Genomic DNA, 23,083 nt, shown 5'->3' on the forward strand with positions numbered 1-23,083 from the left:
TGCACTGGGTGGCTGGCTCAGGGCCAGCATGACGTCATTGTCCATTAGTAGAAATTGATGGAGCTCAGAAAAATGCTTTGAGTCTGGCAACAATCCAACTCCTTCTACACTCTGTCAGCCTCCAGGCAAATATATGGAAAAATCAATTTAGGGAGGCTTATTTTTACCAGTTTGTGCTAATTTAAGCAATGGTTTACCTAACTACTGCTGGATATTTTTAAAATGTTTTGTGAGACATCTTACTTTTTCTGAATTTATATAGCCTTTTGTAGACTTCTTTTCTCCACTAAGGATTTGCGGTAATTTATTGCAAAGGACATTTATTATTAGCATTTAACCTTCTGCTGCTTTTCCTCAGCAATGTTCTGCTTACACAAATATGGTGGATAAAGTAAGTTGATTTATCAATCAAACATCAATACTCCCCTTTATTGTATAAAGGATGTGTACAAAGTACAGAGAAACCTACAGCATACATTAAGATGACACAAATTACAGAAAGAAAAATAGAAACACAAGTTACTAACATAAAATACAGCTATAAAACAGGACCTCACAGAATTTCACAGCATGAAGTCCTATACACTTCTTCCGAATGGTTTCACTTTTGCAAATAAACCTTATAAGAGCCAGAAAGAAGGGGAAACATGATATTTGGGCAAACCACAATGACCATAATCTAAAAAGAAACCACCTAAATTTTTCTGGTACCTAGTAAAAAATATCAGCTTATAAAGCTTTTATACAATGAAAATCCTTGGTGATATTCTAGGAGATTGTTATTGACTGAACTGTGCTCCTTTAACCTGCCCTAAACTCAGAGGATGAAGCCCCAACCTCCAGTGCCTCAAAATGTGATTATTATGCTTAGGGTCCTGAAAGTGGTTATTGAGTTAAAATGAGATCACTCTAATCCAATATGACTTGTGTCCTTACAAGACGCAATTAGGACACAGGCACAGAGGCAAAACTATGTTGAAGACAAGAAGAAACCAGTAAGAGACCTCAGAAGCCAACTTTGTTGATACCCTAACCTTGGACTTCAAGTTTCTATATTCTGTGGTTTAAACTGAGTCTGTGGATAACTTGATAAGGCAGTTGTAGTGAACTAATAAAAACACAGAAAAATGTTTCCGAGGACCACCTATAATGATATCCCTCTTTGCAGACTGATGACATCACTCTCAGGTAATGGATTCTTCCTTCCCTCACATGCTTCCACATTTCTCCCAAGTTCATGTGGCTAATTGGGTGTTTTGATATTTTTCTATGACTTCGCCATGCTGGCCACAGTAAATCAGACTACCTGACCCCACGTGGTTCAGTCTTTCCTTGGGATTTTTCCACCTGTGACTGAGGAGTTAACATTAGTCCTTTTTGGCAGCAGAAGCTATTTATACAGGTAAACCTTGTTAATAGTCATAGCTGTGTTTTTTTCCCAGACAGACAGCATGAATCTCTAAGAAGACTGAAGCTGAAAGAAAAAGTCTTAGTAAAATTATGGTTTCTAGTTCACTCTTTCTTTTATTCAGCCAGTGTTTAATCAATGGTCCTGTGTTTTAGGTACTGATTTAGTTACTCAACTCCATGTATAACCATGTTTTCCTAATAACTGAATTGCTCCTACCCTTTTCATGATTCCATCTCAATGAAACTTGGTTTTTGCCTAATCCAGCAAGTTAGACTTCTGTCACTGACAGCCAACGTGGTGCACTGTGAATTCCCATTTTCTTCTTTCTACCCTGATCACTCAGAGCCACTGGCAGTTCCTTAAACTACTAAAAATTCTATTGTCTCAGGTGGAGTAATTATGCTTCTTTCTTAGTCTTCTCCACACAAAGCTAAGCAGTGTTCGAATATTAGCCATGCTACTTTCCTTGCTCTGTTTGCAAAAGTCAATCTTCTCCATGTCAGAGCTGATCCAGACACTTGCTTTGTTCTCCAGTTTTGATGAGAGGGTGGTTCCAGTCTTTTACATAACAAGCAGGTGGCTGTTTGAAAGAGTAGAAAGTACCTGAGCTTTTAAAAACTTATTCTAATGCAAAATGATTAGTGCTAATAACATTTAATTATATACTTACATTGCACATATTAAAAGGAATTTCTTCCATCTAAGAAACTCCTCTCATTTCTTTAATTTTATCAATCAAAAGTAAATGAGGCATTTATTTCATGTGGAATTTACTGTTTAGGAAATTTATTTTTTGTGTAATTGCTTGTATTCTCATTTTACTGATTCCTAGATTTTCTAGTAGAAAGGAAAGAAATCATTAACCATATGAGGAGGCCGTTAGCCTTAAGTAGAAAGAGAGAATTTCTTGAAACATCCTTTATGGTAGTTCTCCCTTCTTTCAGTACTGCCGAATAGATGCCACTCTATTCTTATGAATAACCCCAATGTTAAAGACCTCATACTTAGAAAAAAAGGGCATTTGGTTTTATTCAGAAATATCCATATGATTTCTGTTTCTGCTGTAGAAACACATGAACCTTACTTAACAGCTCGAGTTTGAGTGCTAGCAGTACTATTCTTAGATGGGACACTTCTGCCAAATAGGTAAGTAAACTTTAGAAACCTCAGATTTTCTCATTTATTGAATGGAAATTAAAACACTTTGCAATATAGTTAGATAGATGTCCATATTTTATATAATTGGCTATCAGAAGTGCCTGGCATATTGTGAACACTTGAGAAATTACACTGTTATCCAATTCAATGGGCAATTGGTTATCTGCAAGTCTTGTCTGCCTTATATGCTTACTATCACTCCTTTATTTTATAGTTTTCTTATCATTTGATGCTTCTGACTACTGTGGTTTTGGTGACACAAAACACCTCTGGTGGCGTTTTTGTTGTGATGGTGATCTTTTATAAAAATGTACAAGTAAGGAAAAGGATAAATTCTACACTAAAATTTTCATCTATTTATATAAAGAAACCAGTATAAATAGTATGTAACACTAGAAAATCATGATATTTTCAAATCAAATTATGCATATCAGTGCCTCTCCGCCAAAGATCACTAGGAGCATGTCTGTCAGGTTATTACTTGTCTCAGAGGACGGCAGTGCACACTATTGGAAGCCTTAGGGAATTCTCTTAAGAGGAATTAGAAAAGGCTTAACAGGATTTGGGTTTGTGGTAGGTGATTTGGGGAAGTGCAGAAAAACAGGACTTTTGTCTATAATAGATGCTGTCAGGAAAAGGAAATGAAATTCTAAGATTGGGTATATAAATAAGTCTAACCTAGAAAGAAGGCTATAGCTATACTTAGTAAATAAGTAACAGTCTTTCAGATTAGCACTTAAGTGGGGAGATGCTTAGTCATTTTTGTGATTTGGACAATGTTCATATTTTGTCTGTGTTTGGAATGATACACAGAGTGGTCTTATTGATATCTTGATTCATCATGATCAACACAGTGACCTTGGATAATGCTGACATTTTGCAGAATTGTTTACAGCAAACAGGAGAAGATTGCGGCCCATCTCTAAGTGCCAGGTTGGTTTCCGGTGACAGCGAAATCAAGTTGGAAGTGTCAGGCCAGTTTCCAGATGTCAGGTTGTTTTTCTCATTCTTGTGTATTAAATGACAGTGCTCTGCAATAGAATTGAAGTGTGACTGATAAGCACTCACTCACTTATGAGAACGGACTTAATACAAAGAATCAAGTGCTAACACAGTTCTTAGAAGGACTGAAATACTGGCTCTGGGCTTGGAATTTAAGATGAACTGCAAGGAGGGACGTTAATTCCTTCATTGCCCCCTTTCTGACTGTGATGATCATCACTGAAAGTTTTGACTGCAGGAACATGTCAGCTAAGTTGCTCTTCAGAGACTAGGGAACCAGTTCTCAGCATGTCCTCACATCTAAGCCTTGTGTCTTGACTTTCACTACATTAGTGACGAAGAGTATCAGAACCTCAGCTACCTCTGCCACAAAATAATCTCGCTCCACTCTGGCCACTTAGTCCATCTACTGTAGCTTAAAGAGAATACCTAAGATAGATAATTTATAGAGAAAAAATTCCTTCTCACAGTTCTAGAAGCTAGGATGTTCAAGATCAAGTTGCTAACAGCTAGCAAGGGCCTTCTTGCTGTGTCATCTCATGACTAATGACAGAAAGGCAAGATCTCGTAAAGGAGAGGAGAGAAGAGGAAAAGAGGTAACATGGAGAGGAGAAGAGAAAATTCCTGCTTTTATCAGGAACCCTCATCTGGCAACATCAGTTTTCTGGCCATGTGAATAAGCCTCCTCAGTAGTGAATGTTTGAGCCGTTGGCAAGCCTGTGTTAATCAGAGGCTTACTGTAACAAAATATCTGACAGTTGACTTGGATGAAGGAAAGATTTATTTTGGCTCACACTTTTGGAATTTGCAGCCCATGGTCAGTTGGCCCACAATTTGGGGGGCTGTGGTAGGGCTGCATGTTGTGTGAGAATATGTAACAGCCAGGCAATGAAAGAGAGGAAGAAGAGGGGCTGGGTCCCAATGTCCCCTTCAAGGACACACACTGATTGACCTAAATTTCTTCCACCAGGCTCCATCTCCTGAAGGGACCATTAGCTGGCAGTACTGCCACAGAGTCTTTGTGGGGGTTGGAGGCATGTTGCATCCAAACTGTAGCAAGCTTTCCTGCATGCCTAGATGGCATCTGTACTCAACGGTAGTGAAATTTGGAGCCAGAGTTACTCACCTAAGCCACTCTTAAATTCCTGATGGAAATTCTGTGAGGTTATAAATACCTAATGTAATCTTAAACATTTAACATAAATTGTTTGGGAACAGAAAAGTAAATACATTTCCTTATTAATGTGCAGAAATAGTTTAAGAATCATTGATGTCAGATTTGATTTGCTTTTTCTCCTCTAATGTAAGGCAACAGTCTTTGAGATTGTATCACGAAACATATCAAAAGCCATTAAGAAATACATAAATGAGAATTAAATCTAAATATTTTCTGAGATTAAAAAAATATGTGCTAATGGGTAGACAGGAAAAGTCTTATTGTTCATACACTACACTGCAAACATTTTCTCAGGCAAAATGCCAGGCTTTTGAAATTTATCACAAGGCTAATATGCCTTTTGAAAATAAACCCAATAAAAACATAATAAAATGACTCTTTCACAGACGTGCCAGTCAACTCTACAAGATTACTTATTTTAATAAAGGGACTAGGCTGCAGTCATAGTATAATGAACATTCCCATGTATTAGTTAAAAATGAAATTCTCATGCTAATGATTTCCTTGTAGTTTTAATTGAAAAAGGAAATAAGTTAATCTAATTTCTTGAATTTTATGGTGGTTTAAGTTTCACTTATGAAAGAATGTTCCAGCAAAATTTAAATTTTTTATGAAGATTAATTTTTATTAACGCTCTTTTCTGGATCCTGCATCCATGCCTCTGTTAAGAACACAGAGCAACAACCTTCCACTGATTGTGAAAAATAAGGGTGTATGAATTTGGAGAATATGGTGGGTAGATGCTTGAGTTTTAAATACTATAAACCTTATAAGAATCAGCTTAAGCTAAACAGAAGGATTTACTGGACAGTCACTGCAGCCTCCTGGAATTCAAGTCAGAGCCAAGTTCAGATAGAGGAGAGCCTTTGGCTCTGATGGAGCCAGGGCTGGAAAGTTTCCAGCTCTCAGTCTCCTGCCCTCGCCTCTGCGTCTCTGGGTGCCAGCTTTGTCTTGTGGCAGACTGACTTCCTTTTTGCTGGGGGAAAACATGTTTGTTGGCAATTCCTGATTTTTTTTTTTTTTTTCTTTTTCAGCTTTAGTCACTGAAGACTCACTTTGGATGCAAATACTAATTTCCAATGAACTCTACCAAGACCAGGGGCTTGGCTTGTTATTCAGTATGCTTGCTCCCTCAGTATTTGGGAAAAGAAGATTTCTCAAAAAAGTTGAGCTGGGGAGACAAAACAATGCATGTGATGCTTTAAGTTTGCAGGGCTGCCTTAAAATTTCACAAAGAAGGTGGGTTAAGCACTAGAAATGTATTGTTGCCAATTCTCAAGGCTGAAAGTCTAAGATCACGATATTGGCAGAGCTGGGACTGAGGGGGCTGGACAGACAATCTATTCCAGGCTTCTCTCCTTGCTTCTGGTGCTTGCTGGCAATTTCTAGACCTCCTTGGCTTGTTGCAGCATCCTCCCAATTTCTGCCTCCTTCTCACATAGCCTGTCCCGCTCTCTCTGTCCTAATTTCCCTTTTCTAAGAGAATCAATCATTTTAACAGCCCTACCATTACGATCTCATCTTAATAGAATTAATTATTTTTATTTTTGGCAGAACTGGAAATTGAACCTATGCTAGTCACATGTTCTACCACAGAGCTACATGCCCAGCATTTTATTAAATTTTATTTTCAAAGAGGTTCTTGCTAAGTTGCTCAGGCTGGCCTCTGACTTTGAAATCTCCTATTTTAGCTTTCTGGGTTGGAATAGCTGGGATTACAGATGTGTACTACTGTGCCCATTTTATGTAACTAATTGTATCTCCTGCTACTCTATTACCAAATAAGGTCACATTCTGGAGTCCTGAGGTAAGTGTGGGTGGGCTGACTCTATTCCCATGTCAAAGACCAAAGAATGGAAGCAAGGGAAAGAGTTGCAAACCTGGAATTATCAATCACTTCTGATTTTATCCTTCGAGAACGAAAAAACTAATGAACTAATGAAACTGCATTTACACAAAGAAATGGAGAATGTTTTTGCACTCATAGAAGTAAGATAGCCATCAGATATAGGGAGATAAAGACTCATATGGAATAACACAGCATCTAATGGCTACTTAGACACAATCATCTGTGTATCTTGTTCCACTGAGCACCAGCTGGGCAAACAGCCCAGGGTCTTGTGTCATCCAGGGAACGTGAATGAGAGAGGAAAGAGAGTTCAGGGAGGGGAGGAAAGATGGAGTCACATTCAGCTTCCTGCCTACCTCCATGAAGTGCAAAGGGGCCTTGCGATTGTCGTTTGACTGTGACAGTGAACCTCTGCCCCTTGTCCCATGAGGGCCCCTGAAAGCTCAAGCCCTACAGATGCACCCTCACCCCCGTTACCTTGAACATTTAGGAGGGCATCAGAAGTGCAGCAAGCGCGTGCCCTGGAGTCCCCAGCCCCTCGCACTGCTCATTTCGGGAGACCAGAGAGGAGGCTGTGCTCTGGCAGTGTTCATCTCCATATTACAGGCTCTCCTGTGAACACGAGTCCATTGCAAGACAGGGGAAAGAAGAAAGTCTTTCACTGACAGATTTTAATCAGAAGAGATTAATGAGGTCCTCAACTGAGCTAAATTTGTATCTGAAAATACCATAAATTGGCAGGATTAAGATTTCTAGTCTGTTAAAATGGGAAATCAGAAGCAGAGCTCTGATTATTATAAAACTCAGTGACAAAGGTGAGTGTGTAAAAATAGAAAACTTACTGTTTTGATATATACTGCTTTTATTTATTTGTCTTTTGAATAGATTGAGCATAACTATTTAATTTACACAGTAAAACAAAAGATTGTACTTGTTATTATACCCATTCTATTGACAAGAAGACTGAGCCCTATAGAAATTGAGAAACTTGTATATGAAACCAAGTCTGAGTGAACTGTGTGGTTTTTAGATTTACATCTCACTATACTTGTTACCAAACAAAACAAAATGAGCTGAAATAATCCATTTCTTCTCCATAATAAAGCCCACATGTCATCTAGCATAGAAAGCATCACGCTTACATCAGGCTACTGCTGTAGAGAAAAATGCATTATTTTAGGTTGCATTTTTCTTTTTAAAAAGAATGTGATTTATTAATTTTGTTTTGGAAAAGTTCTGAGGCCAGGCCTGCCAAAACAAACTGACGAAGTTTTTGCCTTCATATGTCGTGGGGATGAGTCTTCCATGGAGTTACATTGTCTGCTCAGAGAACAAGGGTCAGACTGAAGTCTTCTTTGCTGAGGAGCAAAAGGGGAAAAATTCAGTCACCATGAGCAGTAACTTAGGTCAGTGATGGTGAGCCTCGTAGAGCTCTCAGGGATAACCAAGAGCCTGCTGCAGCCTATGTGTCATAGGTTCGCCATCACTGATCTATCACTTTTTCTTTTTAAAGAGAAAAACAATAATGATACAACAGAGTTTCCAAACAGGCATTAGTGAGAGACTTACAATAATTAATTCATTGCATATGCTGTCTTTGTAGTAGTTATTCAGAGTACCAGGTATAGAAATATTATCTTGTCCAAACAGTACTAGCACAAGCCTTTCTTTTCAATGAACTAAGAGAAACTAGATGTATAACTATCTTAACTATCTTGAGTACATGTTTTTTTCTTTTTCCTGTCTTCCTTTCCCTTTCCCCTGTTTGTTTTTTTCTTTTGAACAGTTTCTTCCCAAATCACAGCATCTATTGTACAAGTCATATATATTATTTATATCTTCATTCAGTTTCTCACACTAGTAAGACAATATAGTGTTTATACATGTAGGTCTGATTTATTTCACTTATCAGTATGGTCCCAAATTGCATCCATTTACCTATAAAACTCTCCAGTCTATCCTTATCTATGGCTGAGTAGTACTCCATTATTTTAAAAAACACATCTTTAAAAAAAAAAAAAACTCCACTCTTTGGTTGATGGGCATTTGAGTTGTTTCCAAGATTTAGTTATTACAAATTGTGCTACTATAAATGTAGGTACACATATATTACTTTGGTATAATGTTTTTAATTTTTCTGGGCTGATTCCCAGAAAGAGAATAGCTGTATCAAATGAGACTTCTAATCTTAGTTTTTTAAGGAATCACTTCACTGATTTCCACAGTGATTGTACCAGTCTGCACTCCCACCAACAGTGGAGAAGGGTTTCTTTTTCCCCACAGCACCGTCAGCATTTGTTATTGGTTGATTTCTTAATCTTGGCCATTCTTTCTGGAGTGAGATGATATCTCAGTGAACATTTTTTCATGTATTTATTTGCCATTTTTATTTTTTTCATCTGAGAAGTGTGAGTTCAACTCAGATGCACATTTTTGGACTGGGTTTTTGAATTTGGAGAATCTGAATTTTTTCAACTCTTTATATATTCCAGATGTAAGTCTTTGTCTGAGGGACAACTTGCTATAATTTTTTTCCTACTCTATGGGTGGTCTTTTCAATCTGTTGATTTCCTTTGAGGTGCAAAAGCTTTTTAATAAGGCAAGATCCCATTTGTTGATTCTTTATATTGTTTTCCTTGCAATTTGAGTTTTGTTCACAAAGGTAGCCTAGACCTGCCTCGAGATTTTTCCCTATTTTCTCTTCCAGTAAATTTAGTGTTTCTGTTTAAATATTTAGATATCTAAGCCATTTTGACTTTAGTTTAGTGCATGGTGATAGGCTTGGGTCTAGTTTCATTCTTTGGCATGTGGAAAGCCAGTTTTTCCAGCACCATTTATTAAAGAGATTATCTTTCTTCCAGTGTCCATCACTTTTCAAAATCATGTTGTGAACAATTACGATAAAATCTTCATTTAATCTCTTGTTTTAAGGCATGGATACCTCTTTGAAAAAGAATCCATACTGTTTTCATGTGCCTCTAAAATAAATTGTCACATTGTAAGATTTATAAAATATTCATATTGTTTTATAAAAGTCTCTTCTAAATTCACAGGCATGATTGGCTCCTTTGTTCCATAACTTATGATAATATATTCAAATCCTATCTCATTTTGTAACATATTCTCTTAGAAAAATTACTTGACCTGGGGTGCCCAAATGGAGATTTGCTGAGATAACCAGTTTGAAAGTCTTTTAAGAGTTCAATTCACAAGCCACAGAGGAATGAAGGCAATGTTTTAAAGTCTTTTAATGATCTAAGATGATTTGATAAGGAAAATTATACGCTAACTGCCAAAACCAAATCATACATTGGGATGAAACCAGTTACATACACAATAGATTCCTTTCTCTTGAAAGCCGCAATCTGGACACATTTCAGTAACTTTCTTCTTTCAGCACAAGCAGTGAACCACAGAGAAACCATGAGCTCTGCAGTTCTGCACCGGGACACTCTAAAAATGCTGACTCGCTGCCATAGAAGGTGCAGAGTGAAAAATGCAAGTTGCACAATAGTGTGTACAGAGTAAAACCATTCCGGAGGGGGAAATGGATTCGATATGATGCGTATTAAGACTTGATACAATGCAGTATTGTTTTACAGAGAAAGGCAATTCTAAAAAGAGACGAAAGATTATTTGAACATTAGGAAGTGTGAACATTACAATTTATTTGGTTTACTATTTAAACACTTTAAAACCCCACATATTGGCCAGGGATCTAGCTCGGTGGCAGAGCGCCCGACTGGTAAATGCGAGGTCATAAGTTTGATACAAGGCACCAAAAAAAAAAAAAAAAGCACCACATATTCATGTAGAAAAAAAGGATCTGTTTTTTACTCATTCTGAATTTTCCCTTAGATACCATTTCCTTCTCGATATTTCCTGTTCTTCTAGCCATAGACTTTTTCCTCTGATGGAGAATACAGTACATGGTAGTATATTTTAAGAGATCAGTATTAATGAGTTCCAACATTAAATGAAAAGATAGGTATTTCCAATAACAAATTTCAAATATATTAAAAATAGCATTTTATTTTTATTAGAATGAAGATTTGGACAATTTGGGCAATGTGTTAGGGGTAGGCTGGAAGTAAATCTCTAAGCAAACATCTGCTGGCTGTGCTACCCAAATCAGGATGCCTTGCCCTGCTCCTGTCTGATTTCTGAGAGAGGATTTCTTTAGAGAGGGTTTCTCCTCTCTAAACTATAATAGAGAAAATTAGACCCAGAGGTGTGACTTGTTACTATATTTCTATTCCTTCAAACTTCTGTGTCCATTCTTACCCAAAGGTCTTCACGGTGGGAAGACTAATTTGCATTATGGAAGTGTGGGGGTCACAGGAGAAGGCAGGAGTGTAAGTATCAGAAGCAGAGAGGAATTTTAAGGTGCTACACTGTAGGCTTTGGAGTTGGACCAAGAGGACCACCAGTTAAGGAATGCAGGCGGCCCCTTAGAAGCTGGAAAAGGCCAGGACAGTGATTCTCCTAGAGACTTTGGAAGGAACGTAATCTTCTGAAAACTCAATTCTAGTCCAGTGAGATCTGTGTTGGACTTCTGACCTCCAGAACTATGACATCATACATTCATGCTATTGTTTTAAGTCATTAAGTTCCTAATTTTTATGAGCACTAAGAAACTAATAAAAGATCTTGTCACCTCTGTTTGGTTTGTTTCTGTGCTATGGAAGATTGAACCCAGGGGCACTCTTTCACTGAATTTATATCCTCAGTGTCTATTTATTTACTGTTACGGAGATTGACCTAGGGGTGCTGTACCACTAAGCTCCAGTCTAGTCCTTTTATTTTAGATTTCGAGACAAGATTTTGTTAAACTCCCTGTGCTGGCCTCATATTTAAGACCCTTCTGCCTCAGCCTCCTGAGTACCTAGGATTACAAGTGTGTATCACCTTGCCTGGCAATTGTCATGTTTTAGAGAAAATTTTTTCATACTCTAACAGTCTTTAGTTACTCTTTTCTATTTTATCTACTTTGGAGTATTTATCAGTATCTGAAAAACTTTTTTTCATAAAATTAGCACAAATTGTAAAAATTTCTTCCCATTGGAATACAAATCCCTTAGAGATGGCAGGGACTTTGTCTTGCTCACCACTCAAGCACTTAGAATAATGTCTCAGCCATGGTAAATCCTCGTGAAATATAATATTCTTTCCTTTTCAAACATTCTTTTTTTCCCCTCCAGAATTTACCTACAGGGAAAAAAATATTTTAACTTTAAATATTTTTACTTTAATGGTCCAAACCAGACCATTTGGAGTCATTTCTAAAAGCTGCGTTGGGGTGAGAGTGATCCCGATTCCCACAGCTGCACTGGATAACTCTGCCTGCTTTCCTTCCCAAGGTTGGGAATGACTTGGACCAAACAAGGTATTCTGAATGCCATCAGATTTTCAAGTAAAAAAGGAGGCTGAAACTGCAAGATTTGGTCCTCTGGTAAGTTTCCTGAGAAATATGACTAGACTCTGAGCTCAGGGTGGCTCTTGATGAGACACTTTCATTCCTCTGTGCCCTCCCTGGGCACATACTACAGAAGAGTTGGGGAGCATCCATCCAGTGCTTATGCTTGGCATGAAGTTTGTGCTTTCCTTGGTTGCTGCAGACTCGTCCAGCTCATCACAGCCCAGGGCTCTCCATGCAGGGTGTGTGCTATGCTCCCTGGACTTCCTGGCAGCTTCTTTGAAACCGTGCACTGCCGTTCCTTATTGTCCTGCTCATTCTGCTTCTTTTCCCTGTGATAAACTTTACCTTACTTCAGAGGGAATTCTGTTCTGTTCTCCTCCATGTCTCTCTGGGAGGCCTTTATTTGCTAAAAGTTACCACAGAGGTACCTTGGTGATCATCTGTCTGAGGGCAGGAACACTGTCTTTCACGTGTTTGAATACTCAGTGATCACTCAGCACATTTGCTGGAAAAAGAACTCTCTGACCTGCATGGAACCCAACCAAGATAACACAACATTCCTTCCTGAGTGGTTGGTGGACAAGAGTGGCACTAAACACATGTTTAATGACTAGACTTGAATTAAATGACATGGGCGACAGCAAGAGCTTGCTCTCCCTGTGATATTTTTGGCGTACAAGATATTTTCCTCAGCTTTATAGTGATGTGTCCCCAAATGACCAAATTGTGGCCAATGAAATATAAACATAAGTATTTTCTAGAAGCTTTTTCAGGAGATGAATGGCCCTTTGAGTCTCTTTTGGATTCTTTCTCCCATTCTGATATCTGCAACATGGACACCTCTATTCATGTAGCATCAGAATCCCAATGAGTTATTCTAGGGCTAGCAGCAGTGGGACACTCTTACTGCTCTAGGCTTGCGACAAAAAGAAGAAAGTGATTATTGGTGTCTGAAAGAAGATTGTTTGTATAAGGCCACTCATCAGGAGCAATAACTTTCCATGGAGGCAGTTATCTGAGGCTACAGGAAAGGAACTATGGAAATAAGCATTTGACCTCACTCTCCTTCATTCTCAAATCTGTGTTCCCCATAAACTAAACCAACCAGAAAACAGAAGATAGGGGAGTGCACTGATGTGAGCTATGGAGAACAGACTTTCAGGGAACAGTATATAGTGAAGGATGTAGCATGGATTCAGCTTAGTATACAGAAGACATCCAGTACACTTGGGTAGACCTGTTGTCTCATTTTAAATAAAAGAATTAAATTATATTATCTCTAATTTTTCTTTCTGTTGTAATACTCAGAATGGATTTTCTCCATTAATTGATTTGATTTTCTCAAGTCTTTATGCCACTGGCTGTCAGTCATTCCAGAGTATCAACAGATCAATATTTCCAACACAAAATCTTAACTGGTGAGAGGGAGATAGACTGATGGACACTGAGGAGTTCCAAAACATACCTTCATGTGTATGAACAATTGACCATATGACCAAGCAGCACTTTAAAATAGTGACAAAAAGCCTTTGTAATAAGTGACACTGGATCCATTGGTACACTTACATGGAAAAAAGTAAGTCTTCTTTTTTTGCCTCAATTTCTTTTTTAAAAAATTTTATTTAAAGAGAAAAAAAGCAAAACATAAAAAAGGGTACAAATAATACAGAATTTAAAAAAAATAAACAGTAAGAAATCACTAGTTGATAAATTGCATACTGTCCTCTTAGAAATAGTTGTTCAAGTTACAAAATTAAAGCATACAAAGTGGACTTTCAAATAGTGAGGCTGCAAACAGTTCTGTTCATCAACAAAAACTTAGTAATATGGTTATCTATCTTACACACTTAAATATACATATCCTTTAGAGAACTTTCTCTTTTTCTCTCTTTTTTACAACAGAAATTACACATTTTGGCTTTTATTACTCCTACAGTTCTTATTGCTTTTTACACTAAAGACACAATGTGTGATATTTATAAATATGATTCTTATTTATTGTACTTATGAGGATAGTCTCAAGTTGTCTCCATTTATCTATAAAGGCCTCAAGATCATCCTTTTTATAGCTGAATAATATTCCATTGTGTAAAAATACCACATTTTTAAAATCTACTCTGCAGTTGATGGGTATTTTGGTTGTTTCCAAGATTTAGCTATTACAAATTGTGCTGCTTTGAACATGGGTGCACATATATCTGTGACGTGACATTTTCAGTTTTTCTGGGAAAATACCCAGGAAGGAAATAGCTGGATTGAATGGAACTTCCAATATTAGTCTTCTGAGAAATCTCCATACTGATTTCCATAGTGGCTGCACCAGTCTGCACTCCCACCAACAGTGGAACAGTGAGTGTTCCCCTTTCCCCGCAGCCCCGCCAACATTTGTCATCAGTGGATTTCTTGATGGCAGCCATTCTTTCTGGAGTGAGATGAAATCCCAGTGCTGTTTTAATTTGCATTTCTCAAATGACCAAGGAGGAAAAAGTAAAAGTTAACCTGTGTTTCACATATAATTCTGTATTGACTATATTTGGAAAATAGCCCCTCTATACTCATAAAGATTCTAAAAGAAAATAAAATATCTCATGATGTAACCATAGGGCAAAACAATGAACATGATTTAAATCAGACTCCATAAACAAAGCATATCCAAAGGGCTAACAATCACAAGATAAGAAATACAATTTCATTGGTTATTACCCAAATTATTGACATTACAAAGACTAAAAATCACAAATGTTGGTGAGCACGTAGAGCAACTGAAACTCTCATTTTCTGTTATCAGGCATGAAAATTGGGATAGCTACTTTATAAAACTATTATCTACTAAAGCTGATAATATTAAAAAAGAAACTAGACCCAAAATAACTAGATAGGGTCATGCACTAGATAATAATGCTTCAGTGAATAATAGACATATTTATAACTATGGTCTCATAAGATATTGATGAACTGAAAATGTATTATTACCTAGTGATGTCAGAGACATACAATACATTGTTCATGTGTTTGTGGTAATAAAGGTACAAACAAATCTAATGTGTTGGTACACAAGTACAATTTTGTACAGTACATGATACTTCATAGCAAATGTAAGCAACTACAGTACTGGTTTACATATTTATTATACTATACATTTGATTGTTATTTTAGAGTAAATGCCTTCCATTTACTAAAATGTTTACTATAAAATAGTATGTCAAGTTATACTAGTGAAGCTTCATATAAGCTCATATTTACCATGTGTCTTGATTACATCAAGAGACCAAGTTCTGTGATTTGTCTACACGACCTAGGTCTAAATAAGTACATCTCTGATGTTTACACTCTGACAGCATAGCCTAACAGTGCTTTGCTCAGAGCATAGCCCCATCATAATCAGCACAGGGAGCTACTGGAGAACAGGTGACTTTTTGTTTCTTAACTTGGAACATGTTTCTGTGGATATGGTCAGTTGGTGAAAGCACTTTGAGCTATACTCTGATTTGTGCCTGTTCTGTAAATAGAAACTTACTGACTTCAACATGTGTTATCATTAAATATACTCTCTTCTTTTCTTCAATAAAAGGTTAGGATCCCAAACACCAGCTTTCCTTATTTCATAGTATTATGATGATCAAGAGCACATCTGTATTGTTATGAAAGAATCAACAATGGTGGACCCTTTCAAACAGGATTCTTTGAGCAAATGTTTAACACCAAAAAGTTTCTAAAGTCATTTGTGAAACCAAATTTTATTTCAGTCTGGAGCCCTGGACATTGTGCCTAGAATCATATGCAGTGAGATCACCTTCTTTTGCTCACATTTCTGTCTGATAAGGAAACAAATCTGTTTTGAAAACATGTGGGGAAAAAAAGGGCAGCATTATTCTCAATTCCAAGTGCCTCCGAGAAAAATGATATTAGATTTAAAAGAATGAGTTCTCTGTCTCGAGAAAGATTAATTTTTTATATACTCTCTCAGCAATTAGAGCATTTGTTAAACAAATTTCAACTACTTCCAGCAAGTATGTTAAGTGTTTTTCCAGAATCAAAATAGAGTAATACTGGGGAAAAAAAATAATGAAAACCAAATGTCTGAGTCACTTTCCTCAGTGCTGAATCAAAATACTGAATGTCCAAAATTTAAAGATCTTTATTTTGGCTCACATTTTCAGTTCAGGTCCACTTGATGAATGCTGTAGGGCACAAGGGCAGATAAAAGGCTGTTCATGGCACTGGAAGCAAAGAGAGAAAGCAGGAGGCAGGAGGTGAGATCACCCTTCTGGGTCAGCCCTAGTGACTGACCTGCGTCTTCTGACCAGGTCCCATGTCCTACTAGCACGGTTGGCTTGCAGTCCCCCCATGATCCAGTCACCTTCCAGTAGCTCCGCATCTGACCACATGAAAGTTTTAGAGGTGATGCTTGAACTAAACTGTAACACTGGATATCCCAAATAGAGCCATATTGAAGAAAAGAGAACCAGGAAGTGGTTTTACCATAACAGTGTATCTACACTGAAGAGTTTCTGCAACTGAGCTCTACTCCTAACTGGCCAAGACAAAGGTGATGTTTAAAAAAGTACTTAGTTCTCATTTAAATAAGAGAAAGGAACAAAAAGAAGGAAGGAGGAAGGAAGGAAGTGGTCTAGTATAATATGAGAGAAGTATTCCTAGCATCTTAAGAGAAATTAGTTAGGATTATTGATTTCAGTAATCAATAGATCATAACCAGACATGGTGATACACAGCTATAATCCATGAGATCTAGGCCAGCCTGGGAAAACCCTGCCCCCCCCAAAAAAAGAAAAAGAAATGATGTCTTCTTGAAGACACAGTGTCGCATACAGGCTGCCGCTGGCAGCTCAACCTGCCTCTAATGCAGTTGTGCAATGGCCAAGGGGAAGTGGTGAGTGTGTGCAATGTGAGTTCCCTTGGGCACACCACTCTGAGGCAAAACTGAAGCAACCAGCAGTGTTTGTCTGGGCTGCCTGTCATCAACACTGGGGAATCTTCCGGGTTTCTGGGCATCTCCAGAGGATAGCACATATGTGCTCACATGTATGGTCCTTTCAGCTCCCATGTGACACTTGCCTTCTGCTTCTCTCTACTCTATTAGGGCCACAATAGGTTAATTTCTACTGGGACTGATGGCTGTCCTTCATGGCCACAAAATATGAGCTCTGTTGCTGCAGATTTGGCATGGACCTCTCTCTCTCTTGTGCCCACCATCCACTTCTTCTGCCCAAACTTGGCTAAGGTTGACTCTAGTGCACCTACTCATTCTGGGCTCCAACCCCTCCTAACCCCAACATTAGTCAGCAAACACCATGACAGCCTCCAGTACTCTCCTGTAGGCCATGCAGCATCTGCTGGCTGGCACTATCATCAGTGATAAACATGGCTGCTGGGGGTCAGTGTAGAAAGCCATTAAAGTTGGAGATTGATCACATGCGGGGCTTAAGCAAGACCAGTCCTGAAAACACACAGAGCTCAAGACAAGCCAGGTAAACAAGCTGTTCCAGCTCCAAGAAGGAAAGGGACCCAGTCCAGCCAGGCAAACAAGTTACTGGGCAGCAGAGTTGAAACTGACATCATTCTCTTGAGTGTATAAATAAACATGCTACAGTGGTTGAGCAGTTCCTTTTCTCCCATCGGGAGGTAAAGACTCCGCCTGACCCCAGCTTTTGTCTCTTCTTCATTCTCACATCCTCTTGTGGTCTTCACCCCAAGAACCTCAAGAACCTCATGGGTTGTGACAGCTCAGACTGGAAATGTATGCAGTTTATCATTTTCCTCTCTGACATGTTACCTTGAACTAAGCTTGAATGTCAGATTTTATTTCCCTAGAATTAAGTCTTCCCCAAGAAGGTGGATTAGCTCCCAACAATACCCAGGCAAGAGAATCCAGGGCAGAACATGGCTTGAATTACAGCAGAGACACCAGCCATATAAGCATGTTCTTAATTTAGTATATCCTCTCAAATGTTTATACCTGCTGCTTAGATCTTATCAGAAACCAGACAGTTCCAGAAAGTACATTCCTGTCCTCAGGACTTACACTACCTCAGTAAGGCAGCTCCATGTAAATAACAATAGTAACAATCAATGCAGGTTTCACACTGGGCACTTTGAGTTATTATTTCTGATTTGCATACTCTGCAAGGGAAGTGCTACTATTCAAATTTTAAATATAAGAAGTAAATCCAAATTGGAGGGAATCAAGTCTTGCTTGCCTTGAAGAAACAGTTCAGTAATAGAGAAGCCTTGATACCAGAACCCTACTAAGAACAGCTCTTTTAAGACACATTCACACTTTCTAATCAGGAATTTAAAAGACAGTTACGGACTTGAAAGGCACAGCTTTTGAGTTCTGACATTTAGTCTCCTCCTCACCTTCCTGTCTTTGACTCTGATTTCGCAGATCATTTTATAAACCTATGGCAGCTTCCAGTTCCAGTAACTAGTAGTATATTCCAGGGATTGATCACTTAAAATTACTTTCATTTCTATTGATAATTCTTGTATAAACTCCTGATCCTTCTCAGGCCTAGGGGGACCCCTCTTTTGTGATTTGAAGTGTCCTGTTAGCAGCCCTGTTAAAGCCCATTTCTTGTCCTTGAGATGGACAGGTCTTCCTGTCTTTCCTTCTCCTTTCCCCCAGGCCCCTACCCCATACAATTGACTTGCACACCTGCAACAGAACAGAACATGGGATGATGTTTCTGTCATGGGATTGACTGGTTCAATTTAGCCACCAGTGCCACACCTGAGCCAGACTGAGTCCCAAGATTTCTAAGAATACTGGGGCAAAGTTATCTTTCCCAACCCCCTCGTTGTATCTGAACACAAAAACATGTAATATGTAACTCTGAGAAGAGATTATAGCCATTCTGAAACTACAGGGGAGCCAGCCTTAGAATGCAGCCATCACTCTAGAAAGCAATTGGAGCCCTGAAGGCTGAGCCGCTGAGAGTGAGCTTGACTGAGGCAAAGCCTGCTTGGCAGGTGTCAGTCATGTGTACTAATAATTTTCTTCCTTGTTTGGGCCTGATCGAAGCAGATTTTCTTCTGATGGTGTTGACCAAGAATAAGTTCACGAAAAAATAAAATCATTTTAGTTGGGAGCTAATTAGGATTTCAATCCAGGAATACTCAGTTTCAAACAATCTTGAATTAGTGTTCAAAAGTTTTACAAAATGACAGTTTTACTTACCGTATGAAATAAATGACCGGGCAGGTTGCAGGAGAAAGTGGAAATTGTAAACTTGCCATCAAGTACTAAGATGAACACCTGCAAAGTTGAGCTGTTCTTTAAGAAACCGGGTGCAGTCTGAGGCTGTGAGTAATTTGGGAGGAGGGGTCTGTTGCATAGAAGGACTACAGAGGTTAACACACATTGTTTCAGGAAGCTGAGGTTTGGCACAGTCCAAAGGTCAGCTCGAATCTGAGAGTGGGTATGTTTTTGCAGTGCAGTTCAAATAGAACTGCAGCTGTAGTGGTACCCAACACCTGACTGATCTCCCAATACCATTTTAAATGCCTGAGTCAATGCTATTCCTCCACCTTTTCCCTTTGATAGTCTCGATATTATCACCTAAAGTGTACATTTTACATTAATACTCAACTATATGAATCCCCAAGTCAGCAGTGGTGAATCTATGGCACACATACCACAGCAGGCTGTTTGTATCATTGATTGCTCTGAAAGATTCACCATCACTTCCCTAGGTTATAAGTTCCTTAAAGAAAAGTGGTTGTGTAATGCATGAAGGCAAGAGAAAAGATAAGAGATAAGAATTCTTTACGTGTGTTGAGTATATGTTTAAGGCAATTTTTTTTTATCTAGTTATTCATTTCTCTTCCTGATCCCTGGACTTTTACTAGTTAAAGGACCAGGATTCCTGAGGCATCATCAGTACCAAAATCCATGGACAAGAGCAGAGCTTATCTGGGTGTCAAGGGCCCAGTTCAATCACAGCCTACCAAGTCTTCAAAGCAAGGAATAGCTTAAAGATGAATCTGCACTTATCACACAATTAAAAAGAAAGTCACATTCATTCATCAGTGAATTAGGGTCTTACAATAAAGCACTTGGGAAATGGATATCCTCAGGAGCCCTCTGCAGGAATTTAACTCTTGACTGCAGATTCAGGTAAACTGATATCTAAATGCCTCAGCCTCACTCCACCCCACAAATGAAATCACAGGGATGAGATGGTGATCGTAGTTTCAAGTAGGAAAGGGCCTTGCATGTGTTCCACTGTGGCTGTCATGAAGTTTGGATGCATTTGTGTGCTTTTACATATACTTGCACACATGCATCCATTCAGGGACTCTTTTCCCTTAATGGTCTCAGAAGGAAGAAGTGAAGTTCTCACTGAACCCCCAGGAGAAAAACAACATGTGTACAGATAGATTTTTGCACACTTCCCCTGATTTTTCTTGTACTGGTCTTTGCTTTCACCAACCCCCGCCTCTGTACATACACACATACTCTGCTCCACACACAAGAAAGACTTTGTTCTGCGGTACATCGGTCAGGAGGAAGTGCTCTAGCCCTGGCCTCTTGCTCTCACGGCATCAAAGGTGATGGTAGCGAGCACTGTGGCAATAGCATTGAGTTCATGACTGAGTTAGCAAATAGGAAAGAAGGGCTTTCAGAGAGCAGCAGAGAGGAAAGAGTGGGTAGCAGAAAATATTGCACCGAGAATCAGGTTCAAGACTTGATTCTGACATTACTTTTGAGTCATGGAGAGTCTTATGCTTCTCTGGACCTTGATATGCTCAGTAGAAAAACAGGCAGGTACTAATAACAAAATATAGCATATGGATGCCAAGACCTGGATACATCATTTTGACAATAAGAATAATATAATCAGAAGTCATTTTTTATCTTCCTTAGGGTTTGTTCCATTAACACCAATAGCTGCCAGAGAAATTGTTTCCTAAATTCCTTCTTCCTCCTCCAATGATTTCTGACAGTCTCCCCACTAGCCTAAGAGTGTCTCATTTCCAAAAGGCAATTGATTCCTGTCATATTGTCCCACCTAGGGATGGGTAAAGAATATTCACTTGTATCCCAAAACCACAGGGATCACAACTGAAAGATCACCTCAAGGGTGTCACAAAAGACCGCATGTCATTAAAGGGCACTGCCTATTAATCACTCACGTGAAAGCCATACATTCATTCACTCACTTACTCACCAAATGTTTATGTTAACTTCATTCACTCAACAAATAGTACAGTTCTAGGATTTGGAGACGAAAGAGTAAGTGCAGTGTGAACATATCTTCTTTTTTTGTAGTTTGGGTTAGGGGTTTAGGTTAGGTTAGAAAATAGATAATAAAGTACCCTTAAAAATACTATCACTGTGTAGCTTTCAGTAGAGAAATCATAGAATGCTGTGGGCATACCTGAGAGGGGCGCCTGTGTCACTAGACTTTCTGAAGGAAGCAATGCAGAACAAGCAACCGAGTCAGCAGGCAGTGAGGAGAGAATCTGCAGACTGTTGTCCTGACAAGGAACAGGCTGGGTGAAGTCAGAATTTGAGAAAGGTTATTGCAACAGAGATTGCATGAGGACAGGCCATGGAAGGGGAAGCTTGAAAACAGTGATAGTAACAGGATACATCAGCGGATTCTTGAGCAAGATAATGGTATTACAAAAATGCTATAGGGAAGGGGCCAGGGATTTAGCTCTGTAGCATAAACACTTGTCTGGCAAGTGCAAGGTCAAGAGTTCGATCCCTGGTACAAAAGAAAAAAAAAAAGAATACTAAAGGAAACAATGAGTCTGTTTCCTCCACTCAGCTTGCATCAAAAGAGATCAGCAGTGGGGAGGCAAGTAAAGGGGCCTTGATAATAAGACAAGGAGGACGAGGAGTGCTGTCTGCAAAAACAGAATACAGAACTGGTGGCCACAAATGTCTTTCGGATTAGCCCTGTAGTTTGAGTAAGACCTTGCTATAATTATCCAGCCCAGGAATTTCCAGCTGTTAGGCAGAGCTGCCCTATGTGCTCTTGGGCTTATGTATCATGGTGGCTTCAGACTAGACCCAAAGATTCCCAGCTTTTCCCCAACATGCCTTAAGGAACCATTCGCCCAGAATGCTTCTATGTTGATCTACTTTGAACAAATGAAGCTTGGAAATTACTACTTTTGCACAATGTACATGTTCTGTCTAAGGTCCAGAATTCTCTGTAATTATTAAATTTGGATTTGTGTGTGTGTCCAGATCTTCACTTGCAGAAGTTTACCAGTAGAACTCTTCATTCAAGCTCCTGGTGGTTCTTCTGCTCTCTATCTAGTTCCAGGCTCAGCTCAACAATAATACAACATAAAAACTCTAAGATTTCTCTTCATTCAAACCCTTTGATGAGAAATAGAAAGTAAAGCCAGCACTTTCTCCAGCACTGGCATAACCATTCCTCAAAGGGAATAACTTCAGTTCTGCCCCCTGTAGAAGGAAGGGAACAGGCAAAAGGAAGGTTAAGAATGACCAGGCGCAGTGCCTGGCTTACAGAAACAGTTCCACAGAGGTTCGAGGCAGAAATCCTCATTCATCCCACAACACACACTCAGATCCCTAGAAGGAGTCCTTTGTTTGCCATCTGCACCTCTCCTGCCAATGCCACAGTCATCACACAGTTGATGCCAGCATCTGTCAGCTGGTCTGCATATTGCCCGAGTTACCCAAGTGGAGCAGGAGATACAAGGATGGGCACTGCAAACAAAGTCATCCAATGTGTAAATGATTCACTTACTTCATTTTTATACTGTGAACAATTTTCCTTCTTAAAGACTATCATAAAAAGTTTTTTTACCTGACTTGGGCAAGTCCAGAAACTCTGTGACTGTTGGTTCCCTCCCTCATCTTGCAAATGATCCTAAAGGAGAAAGTATTCCTCATGAACCACAGGATACTTCTGATTAGAGCTCTCTCACTTGGATTTTTAACTAACCTTAATGACGCACTTGGGAAACTCAGTGAAGAATAAACCATTCTCATTAAAATCTGCTAGACAAGAGCTGTGCCTTTAGCAGAGAACTGTGGATGACTGAGGTCTGCGAAATATATAC

At 38.9% G+C, this 23,083-nt stretch overlaps 1 long non-coding RNA gene across 1 annotated transcript; it reads right to left on the reverse strand.

Annotated features, from left to right (window-relative positions):
- Window positions 1-412: 412 nt before the first annotated feature.
- LOC134478094 (uncharacterized) lies at window positions 413-21,525 on the reverse strand. Its single transcript, XR_010050476.1, has 3 exons — window positions 21,418-21,525; window positions 7,075-7,955; window positions 413-3,600 (listed from the first exon to the last, which is right to left on the reverse strand). It is a non-coding gene; the product is annotated as an uncharacterized LOC134478094 (long non-coding RNA).
- Between the last annotated feature and the right edge of the window lie 1,558 nt (window positions 21,526-23,083).

This window comes from Cavia porcellus, unplaced genomic scaffold (assembly GCF_034190915.1).
Source record: "Cavia porcellus strain 051 isolate PalLab524CR breed Dunkin Hartley unplaced genomic scaffold, mCavPor4.1 scaffold_11, whole genome shotgun sequence".
In the NCBI taxonomy this organism is placed as follows: domain Eukaryota; kingdom Metazoa; phylum Chordata; class Mammalia; order Rodentia; family Caviidae; genus Cavia; species Cavia porcellus.